Raw genomic sequence first — 9,670 nt, 5'->3', positions numbered from 1 at the left:
CCGCTGCGCCACTCTGCTACATTTGAATGAGGTTTGGCCTTTTATTTTGATCTGGGTATTTTGGTTCCAGCTCCTGTTTCCTTTTTCCTTCTGTCTTCTCTGTCTCTCTTTGTCCTTTCATGCCCCCTAAGTTTCAGCTATCTGTTTATGTTCTCTTCTTTCTTTGCTTCGCCTTCATATTCCCTCTATTTGTCTCTGACTCTGCTTCACCTTGACATGGACCTCCATATTTCTCTGCCTCCTACTTCCTTTCACTCGCTCCACTATATATATTGCCCACAGTCAGACAGTTCATGGAAATGAGCTGTCAGCATCTCTCAGACACTCCCAGTGGTGTGGAAGGAGGGCTGATTCTCTTTCGCTCTCTGTCTCTGCTTTTGTCTTTTGATTAGGTGGAAGGAAGGCATCTTTTCTTCATTTCTTCTACTTAGTGCCCCGGGGGACTTGATGATACAAATAAGCAAACAGACAATGATCCACAACTACACAAGTAGAAATTCAACATACATGTGTTTTTTCTTTTGAATAAAGCACAATATTTTGGTGCTTTTGACCCCATTGTCCTGCTTTATTCACCTGCTTGTATATGAGGAAGAACTGAAGCACATAAATCTCTCATAAATATACAGGTCGGCAGATAAATACAGACAGACAGATAAGACATTCATCATACTTTCTGAGGATGTTTGCCTGTATGCTACAAATTAAAAAGTTTGGCAGACTGCAGTGCATAAAATATTTTTGGATATTTCTTGATGAGCTGGTGTCTGTGAATTTTAGAATGAGATTGATTTGTAGAGGTAGAGCTGTTTACATGCTGAGTAATTTGTCAAGGCCGGGTGGAAGACCAATACGAAACTTTATTGTGATCTATTATTCAGCCAGAGGATGTTGACTCAGCACTTAATTGCTAAAACTTCAAGAAAGAACTGCAAAAATACTTTTTCCCCCTGCATACAACTTAAGGACCAGTAGGTAGTGTAGTTCTATTAGTATTTTGCTAATAGTAGCATCTAGTAACCATTCTGGGTTACTGTACAAACATGGCAGTTCAGTATGCTGGGCTTTGTGGAAGAGGAAGTAACAAAAACACAACAATTATTATTTTCAGGTGATATTAATGGAAATATACTATAGTCCACCAAAGCTGAATCTTGGCATGTGAATTTGCACAGTTGAGTCTTAAGAAACTGTCCTAGATCTGGGCTTTGAACTACCTAGGTAGCTTGGAGAGTTATTGTTTCTACCACTGCCAGTTTCATTCAAAAGTGCAGACAATGTAGTTGTGCCAAGCTTTTATGTTTCAATTTCTTGAAAACAATGTCTTATAAGCTGTGACCTACAAGGAACACTGAGTAAATAGAAATTGTGACCAATGAGTTACACATTATGCTTTTTGCTTTATTTTTATTTTTTTCTTGTTTTTTTCGGCTCAACCACTTGGTTTTGAATATTTGCCAAATATTTTATCACACAAGTGGTACATTTCCACATATGGAATACTTTTATTCCCTGGTGTCACCTTTGATGTGTAGTAGACAACTTTATTGCTTAGCTTATTACATTTAGTAACTTTTTGATAGCGTTGAGATGTTTGCAGACCATTTGTCCATTTGGTTGGATTTTTCACACTGAAATTTTGAAGCAGCTTATTCCAGATAAAGAATGAAAAAATTACAGTATAGTAATACAGTAAATCCATGCCACTGTAGTTGTTATAGTAATGCCCTGCTTTGTGAGCTTTTTTCAAGGGAGTCCCGGACAGGAGGCAGCACAAAAAAAGATTGTTAGAAGTAAATTAAAACACATACCAAACAAAGACAGTAGTACAACATCCCAGGGAATAAAAGTGCAGTACAAGCCATGTATCCCACAATATCAATTTATGCATTGACACCCCAACAATTCTGTAAAATAGGTTTTAATGCATTCAAAGAAATCACCACAAATTTTTAAAACTTTCTGTAATATATTCCAGTTTGTAGGTGCCGAGCACCAACACCCCCTTTCCCCAATCTCTGTATGAATATTTGGTACAGGCAACATATATTATAACATAGTTATAATATAGAGTGCTGAAGCATATCAGAAAGTAATTTGTATGATATACTACTTTTCCCCTTTCCCTTTTGTATTACTGAAAACAATTTCTGAGCTCTGCTTGTTGCAAGAGGACTCAGTGTATTGTAAACAGCGATGAGGATATCAGCAAGAAAACAGCAAGAAACACAACCTCTGGATGTCTGGGAACATAAAAGGAGAATGGAAATTAGGGAACTGACCTGGTTTTCGTTAAGAATTCAGGTATTTTTTGATGAAAAATACAGTATCTGGCTTTTCTGTCACGGCCATATGCCACTGTTAACCAGTTTATATATAACTTAGCCATGTGGATTTGTTTATTTGTGATGTATTGAGGTTGTTTGCATGATGTATGCAGCCTTTTTGTAATGCATTTGTATAATGGAAACACCACTAACATCTTTACCCTCAAAAACTTCTAACAGTGATTCAATATTTTTGCTAACATTAGATGCTTTGCGCTGCACTTAGCATGTTTATTCACCTAGGGCCATGGGTAAAAAAATTTGATTCTTGTTCAAGTTTCTTCATGTGTGACCAAGACAGTGCCAGTTAGTGCTGTTTAGAACCAGCACACTAAAAGGCTCATCCTGCTCATGTTGACCTGAACCAACAAGAACGTTAAGAGACCTACATCCCATGTGTACCAACAGCAGGGTAAACAACAGAGACTGGTATACACACATCTTTCACATGGCTTGTCATGACTGAATATAATAGATATTGTACTGTCTCTGCCAACATGTACAAGCTGTCAATGACAATGAAATAAATTGGTATATTTTTGTACAGTTTTGAAAAGTATTTTTCTTTACTTGGATCAGAAAAAGTTAACCTGCAATTGGTCTTGCACATATTTTTCATCTGTATCAGTAGATCTTCTCTACACAAGAAGCGAAAAACTAATTAACCAAACAACTTTCAGTGAGCTGTCCATTCAGAACAAGCTGGACACGTTCAGTCACATCTATGCCCCTTACACACTGAGACAGATACATTTTCTTTGCTGATATCAGCTTATATGATTTATGTATGAAGAAAAGTGTTTTAAGTGTAATTATATATCTGTTGGTTCCAATGAGGGTTGCCAAAATACAGAATTTCCAAGTACATTGCTCCAGACAGGAGTCACATTACCATCGAGTTCTTGCATGTGGGGACACTGACGATAAAGTAATCTTCTTCTTCTTAATTGGGTGGGGAAGACAAATAATTTACATATGCATTCTGGGTAGGATTGCAATCATTGACCAGCACAGGTAACGTTAAAATCACCCCACCTCCCCTAGAGAAATAAATCCAGTCAGAATGGGCTTTAGTCTTTTTTTTTACCCATGGTCTATTGTCAACAATTGCAAGAAAAAGCATCTTTCCACATAAAAGAGAGGTCAGGACTTCTCAACTTTGTCATTTGTTTTGAGCCTCCAGACTGTCTGAAACATCTTAACAAAAAGGTGTCCATTGACTGACTCAGCCTCAATCAACCACACGTTTAATGAATACTAAATAGACAATGTGACTCATTCTCTTCCCCGTTTGGGAATATCACTGTTGAATCAAAGTATTCAAAGGACCGACCTCCAAGTCACAAACCGGCCTCTATAAACTCTCAGCTGACAATGTCCCTCGTTTGAACTCAGACAAAAGTTTTGGTCATTTTCTACTCAGGGCAACTTCACAAGTAGTGCCATTAGATTCTCTTTCACCCCTGATAAAGCCTCAAATTGAGTGAGTGTGTCTGTGTGTGTGTTTATGTCCTTAAAGTTCATATGCATTGTGTTTGTGTGTGTGTGTGTGTGTAAGAGGGAGAGAGAGTGAGAGAGAGAGAGAGAGAGAGAGAGAGAGAGAAAACAGAGAGAATGCCCCTCTGTATTCATGTAGGCCTTTTCCAGCAACAGTATGTGTGTCTGAGTCAATTCAGGATTTATTTCCTGGCACACTGGGTGTGTCTCAGACTTTTGTGGAGCCTCATTGTGTACGTATCTGTGTGTTTGTGTGTGTGTGTGTGTGTGTGTTTGTGAGGGCGAGTACACATCTGTGTGTTACTGTCTCAATAGCCCATTTCCCTGAAGTCATTTCTCATCTCTGTGATGGTCTTTGGTCCAAGGATGCAGGCTCATACCCTAGAGTGGATTTTTTACCACCACCACCAAACCACTACACAAATAAAGCACAACCGCTTCAGTTTTCTCAAACATTATTTTTATGGTGTCCCTGCTTCATTAGATGGAACAAAGAGTGGGCTGACAGGAAAGACAGACAGAGTGCCATGCATTTGAACTTAGGATGTCTGATGAGGATTTAGGTCACCTTGCAATTTTCACAGTCTTTCTCGCCACACTTTGCATCTATCCAGCAGTATACTGCCATATATTATACTGCTGAAGTACTTCTGACTTAGTTTTAACATTTTAAAACTGGCTGGCCCTCATTTGAAATGACTACTGGAGTGGGGGAGTCAATGCCATGGCAAGGCATCATGCAGATAAGTTGAGTATTTTTTAACCTGGACCCTATTTTTGTATGTTTCTTCTTTAAGTGACTACTGGGGAAAACATTTTTTGGAGCTGGTCCATTATTGTGCGGGAGGACTGCAGCCGGCAGCAGAAACTGGCTGCAACATAATCCTTACCGGCATTTGCCACTGTCTTTGTATGTCCACTAAAAGAGCTTGTTTTTGCCACTGGCAGGGTGATATTGTTATTATAAGTGTCAGACAACATCATGGACCCTGCAGAGACAGACCTTTTTGTGAGAGTATGATCATTTTGTTAAACCAGTTACGTGCTCTATTCAAATCCACCAAACTCCATTCACAAACACTGTGATTTTACATTGCACAGCATCGTAACATTTAAACTCCATACACAAACAATAAAACTCACCAAAACCATCTTGGTTAGTCTTTCTGTTACAACATTTACCAACTCTGGTTTGGTCAAAAAACAACAACAAAAAACAAAAACAAAAAGTTAGATGTGAAAATATTCTATCTCTACACACTGTTTCTCCCACTGCCTCTTGGATGCTTGGACCTTAGATTCAGATTTTTTTGCCTTTTTGTCTTCTATCATCACTTCACACATTGTGGGCTTTGTGTGTTTGTGCAGCAGTCAAATTGGTATGTATATTTATTCTTATGGACTATGGCCTAGACACACTAGCTAGTTGTGTTGTTTACCCACTCTGCCTGTTTGCAGCGTGTCCTTGTTTTGGGTCATAGTGGTCACTACTATAATGGTGGAGGCTCCCCTCCACCTTAGTAATACAGTGGTATTTCCATGTTGGACCTAACCTCATAATCAATTTAACTATGGAAGGCAAATAATAATTTGGCAAAAAAAAATAATTCTGCTCCATATCCTCCATAGTTTCACAGAGATGAAAATTAGATTTTTGTAATTACATAAAAATTAATGTAGGAAGAAAAAGCCAGAAAACTACATTCAGAATATGTAATTAGATCTAGAAATAAAGAATTAGTAACATAAAAATGATAAAAAGTCAGACAATATACCAGAAAGAATAAAACTTTTCATAATGTTTTTGGAATTTCATACTTTATTTGAGTGAACTTTAGCACAGTAAAGGTGCAGGAATTCATGAGAGGTTGAAAAACACATCCTACCCCACTCCCCATCATCTTATATTAGTACTAACAGGGTAGCCATTGCTGGCTGCTAGCTATAGGCATGTCAGACCACAACAATGACATGATGCAATGTGTGGATAAGGCTGGCCAGAGCTGATTGCTTCTCACAAACGGAGACAGAACTCATTTTCTGTTGTGATAGATTGCAACAGTAGAGGCTTACAGAGAATAAAAGGCTGGGAAGGGTCAGACATGCTTATGATCATCTCTTTTGGACATCGGACATGTATGTAGCTTTGATTAAACCCCATGTTGAACCATACATGAACAATGGTGATAATTGAAAGAGAGCACTGTAACACTTGGCTACATACAGTATTCGTGCTTTACATGCAGGGTCAGTGTGGCAGCCTTTGACGGACAAATCAAGGACACAGTGTTTCACTACTGCAGCACCTGATACATGTGATTGCCTGTCATGCATGGAGATAGATATATAGATATTTTATGTTGAGAGATATTACAACAGAGAGTTCGGGAGATGGAGAGGAGCAATGGATTTTTATTTGTGTGTGTGTGTGTGAGAATGTGAGTGTGTGTGTGTGTGTGTGGGTGTGTGTGAGTGTGTGTGGGTGTCAAAGGGGATAATATAGAACTGACTTTGTTATATGTTTGGAAGTCTGGTTGATAGAAGCAGAAAGAATTTGAAAAGGTCCTGAGTATTGCAATATTTTGATTGCATTTCCAAAATAGGTTGGAATCATTCAATAAATTCCAGTGGGCGGAAGAGAAAAGGACTGCAAGAGTTAGCTTCACTGTAAAAGTGTCAATAGTCAGTAATCAGAAAAATGATGATGATGACTTGCATGGGCCTGCACAGAGCCAAATAATTAATAATGTACTGAGAATTTCAGGGGAAGTGATTACATTCATTTAAATAGTTCTGTCTAAAGATGGTAGACCTTGATTTTGATCAAAAATGTGCTTGTGCTGTTAAAGTATACAGGGATTTTAATATCATATAGAAATAGAAATAATTAAATATATTAAAAAAATATCATAAAGAGCAGCAAATAAGCAGCGATTGCACAGTTAGAGGGAATCCTTTAGATTTCCTCACACACAGAACTCACAGACAGCTACCTGAATACTGATGCCTCTGAGGCCTGAACTAAAGTCAGTCTTAACTATGCAATCTGTGATTGATAAGGCAAGATCATTTTGTAATCGAAGCCATTACTGTACAGCAGGTCATTAGCCACTGACTTATTTGTTCATTTGTTTGTTTAATAAGCTGCTGTATGAGTTAACAAAGTTCCCTCTGGTGTTTCTGAAGGACTTTTTATGGACCTAAAACTGTCTACTGAACTATGTTGTATCATGTATTATGTCTAGTCTCTGTTTTGTTACGAAATGAGTTCTCTGAGAGATTAAAGTAATGGTGTGTGCGCTCAAATCAGTCTTGGTATAACTGGTATAAAGCATTTGCATAAAATAAAACAATGGTTGGTTTTTATTGGTTTGATAGCAGAGAACTGAGGGTATGCCTCTTCTAGGCTTGTTTCAGATTAAAATTAAGTTGTCCCTCTGCCACCCAATTATGCACAAAGCCTACCCATTATAATATTTCTGGCTACTGGGCTGTGCATAATAATGGAATCACTACGTTGGCGGTCATGGCATCAGCTTACTCTTAACTCTTTTGCACATTTGCCTGCCAATCACTAGCCCACCTGCCATTCTAGACCCTGATATTCCCAGTCTCATCAGTCATCTTCATTGTGTGTTCTCTGGAGTATATCCCCACACCCACATGTCCACTTTCATGTCCACTTACTCCCTTCCAGAAGAGTTATTGAGACAGCCTTTTGCCTGTTTTTTGCCCCTTTGGACTTGTTTGCCATATCTGACCCTTTACCTGTTTCCAAACTTTGCTTATTACATGATCACAGTAAATCATTTTTTCCTTCAATACACTGTGCTTGTGAGTTGTGCTGTTTCACTAAGCCATTGCGTTGGCCCTGATAGAAGATATTAAAAAAAGAAGACTGGTTTTCTTGAACCTGTTGCTGATGTTTGACATTTGTGTTGGAACCAGATTAAACAGGCCTGTGTCCTGTCCATTATGGCTAATTGTCTGAGTGAGCATTTGGCTCGTGCACACAACTTCATGCTGATTAAGATCCATAACATGGAATAATGAGTATACTGGGTATTACAAATCGGATATCTAGGCGAGGTATGCATATCTTTGATTATGTAAACACACAAAGAAAAAAAACTTTGATTGTACTTTGTCCAGAGCTTCATATAAATGTGCTGGAGAGTGTTTTAATGGTTGACAGTTTAATACTCACCTGTATTTTCTCTTTAGCCCATAGTGGTGTAGTAGTGTTGTCTGGCAGAATTCATTATTGAGCTCAGACAGTACAGGAAACAGGATGTCAAACATATCAAGCAATCAGACACTGTTTTTGTAGCAGGCACTGAAGCCACACTACAGTCACATTTCAGAAGAGTTATAGAAAGCAAAGCTGTGAAACCAGCATGCATGCCTGAAAATAACCTTTAAAGCTCAAACAGCTCTTTGAGGGCATGTATGCTAGTATAAATACATTGCATTGCAGTAGCCTTTATAGTGCTTGATTGAACATTTCCACTGTTTTCTGTCAAAAACTTTCACCAACTGATAACGTTCTGCTTTTGTTCCTGAGATTGTTCCTAAGATGTAATTGAGTCTACAGCAGAGGGAGGGAGCTGGTCACAAGTTGCCAAAGGCCATGCAAGGATTACACAAGCGGCCGGACTAGACAAGTTTGCATTCAATCCTATTTTTTTAATGTGGCCCCAAGTCTTATTTTTAGTATTTCTGTGTAATTTGGGATTTAAATGTTGAGTCACATTGGATTCATGAATAGCATAAGTCACATGGACATTTTATTAATCTGCTTTCCTCTCTCCCAAATCTGACGTAAAACATGAAACTTAAATAGGAAGTAAAGCATACTGTGTAATTCCCACTAGAACTGATTTTAATTGCATGCATAAGCAATGCCCTCCGAATAAATTCCATTCTGCTGTTCTTATTAAATTAAATACATTTCAGACTGGAAACTTTACAAATTATATATCCCATGCTGCAGGCATTTGGCTGTTGATGACCTGAACTTAGATTGAACTTATAGTTTATTTCAGCTCTCAATATTCTAAACACTGTAGTAAGTTGACTGTCTGTTGCTGTAGTTTCCTTTGGAAGTCAAATAATTTGTTAAAAAGTGCTAATTAAATTCTGTAAAATGTGTTTGGATATGGATCACAGATCAATATTAGTTCAATTGCCAGTTAATTTTTTTTTCTGCCAAGTAAAAATAAAAATACTATGATTTCAAAAGCAATCCTTTACTTCTCCAGTTTATCTGTGTCATACTTCATGGATCGACGTGTGGGTGTTATTCACGCATACCCACAACTCACTGATGATAATAAAGATCACTGATAGACCAGCATGGCTTGACGTCTTGAAGGCTTAATGTCTTCTGTGTGTTTGCTGGAGAAAGCAGATTTTGTCTCGCCACTTGAAGGAGCTAACGGCAGTTGTTTCTGCAGGAGCAGCTGTTGCCATGGATATACCATATATATATATATATATATATATATATATATATACTACCTGTTTACATATACTATATATATATATATATATATATAAACAGGTAGTACCATTGAGTAAGCCTGCAGGATGAAGCTGTCTCTGATCCTGGCGGACCAGATGCCGTGTTACCGTCTGTAAAACTAAAATAAGACTAATTCATTGAATGTTAAAGTAAAGGATCACTTTCACTTGTTCATTGTCATGTCTATGTACCTCTGTGAAGACAAAGTCTCTTGATATCAAGTGGTTTCAGTCTGATCTTGCTGCATAGCTTTTCACTTCTGACATGGCTCCTAATTTAAGAAGCTGATTATGTTGTCATGGCAACTTACAGTTAAGTAACG

The sequence above is a fragment of the Morone saxatilis genome, unplaced genomic scaffold, assembly GCF_004916995.1.
Source record: "Morone saxatilis isolate NCDOM2014 unplaced genomic scaffold, NCSU_SB_2.0 Contig22, whole genome shotgun sequence".
NCBI lineage: Eukaryota > Metazoa > Chordata > Actinopteri > Moronidae > Morone > Morone saxatilis.
Note: the sequence above shows the minus strand (reverse complement) of the source record.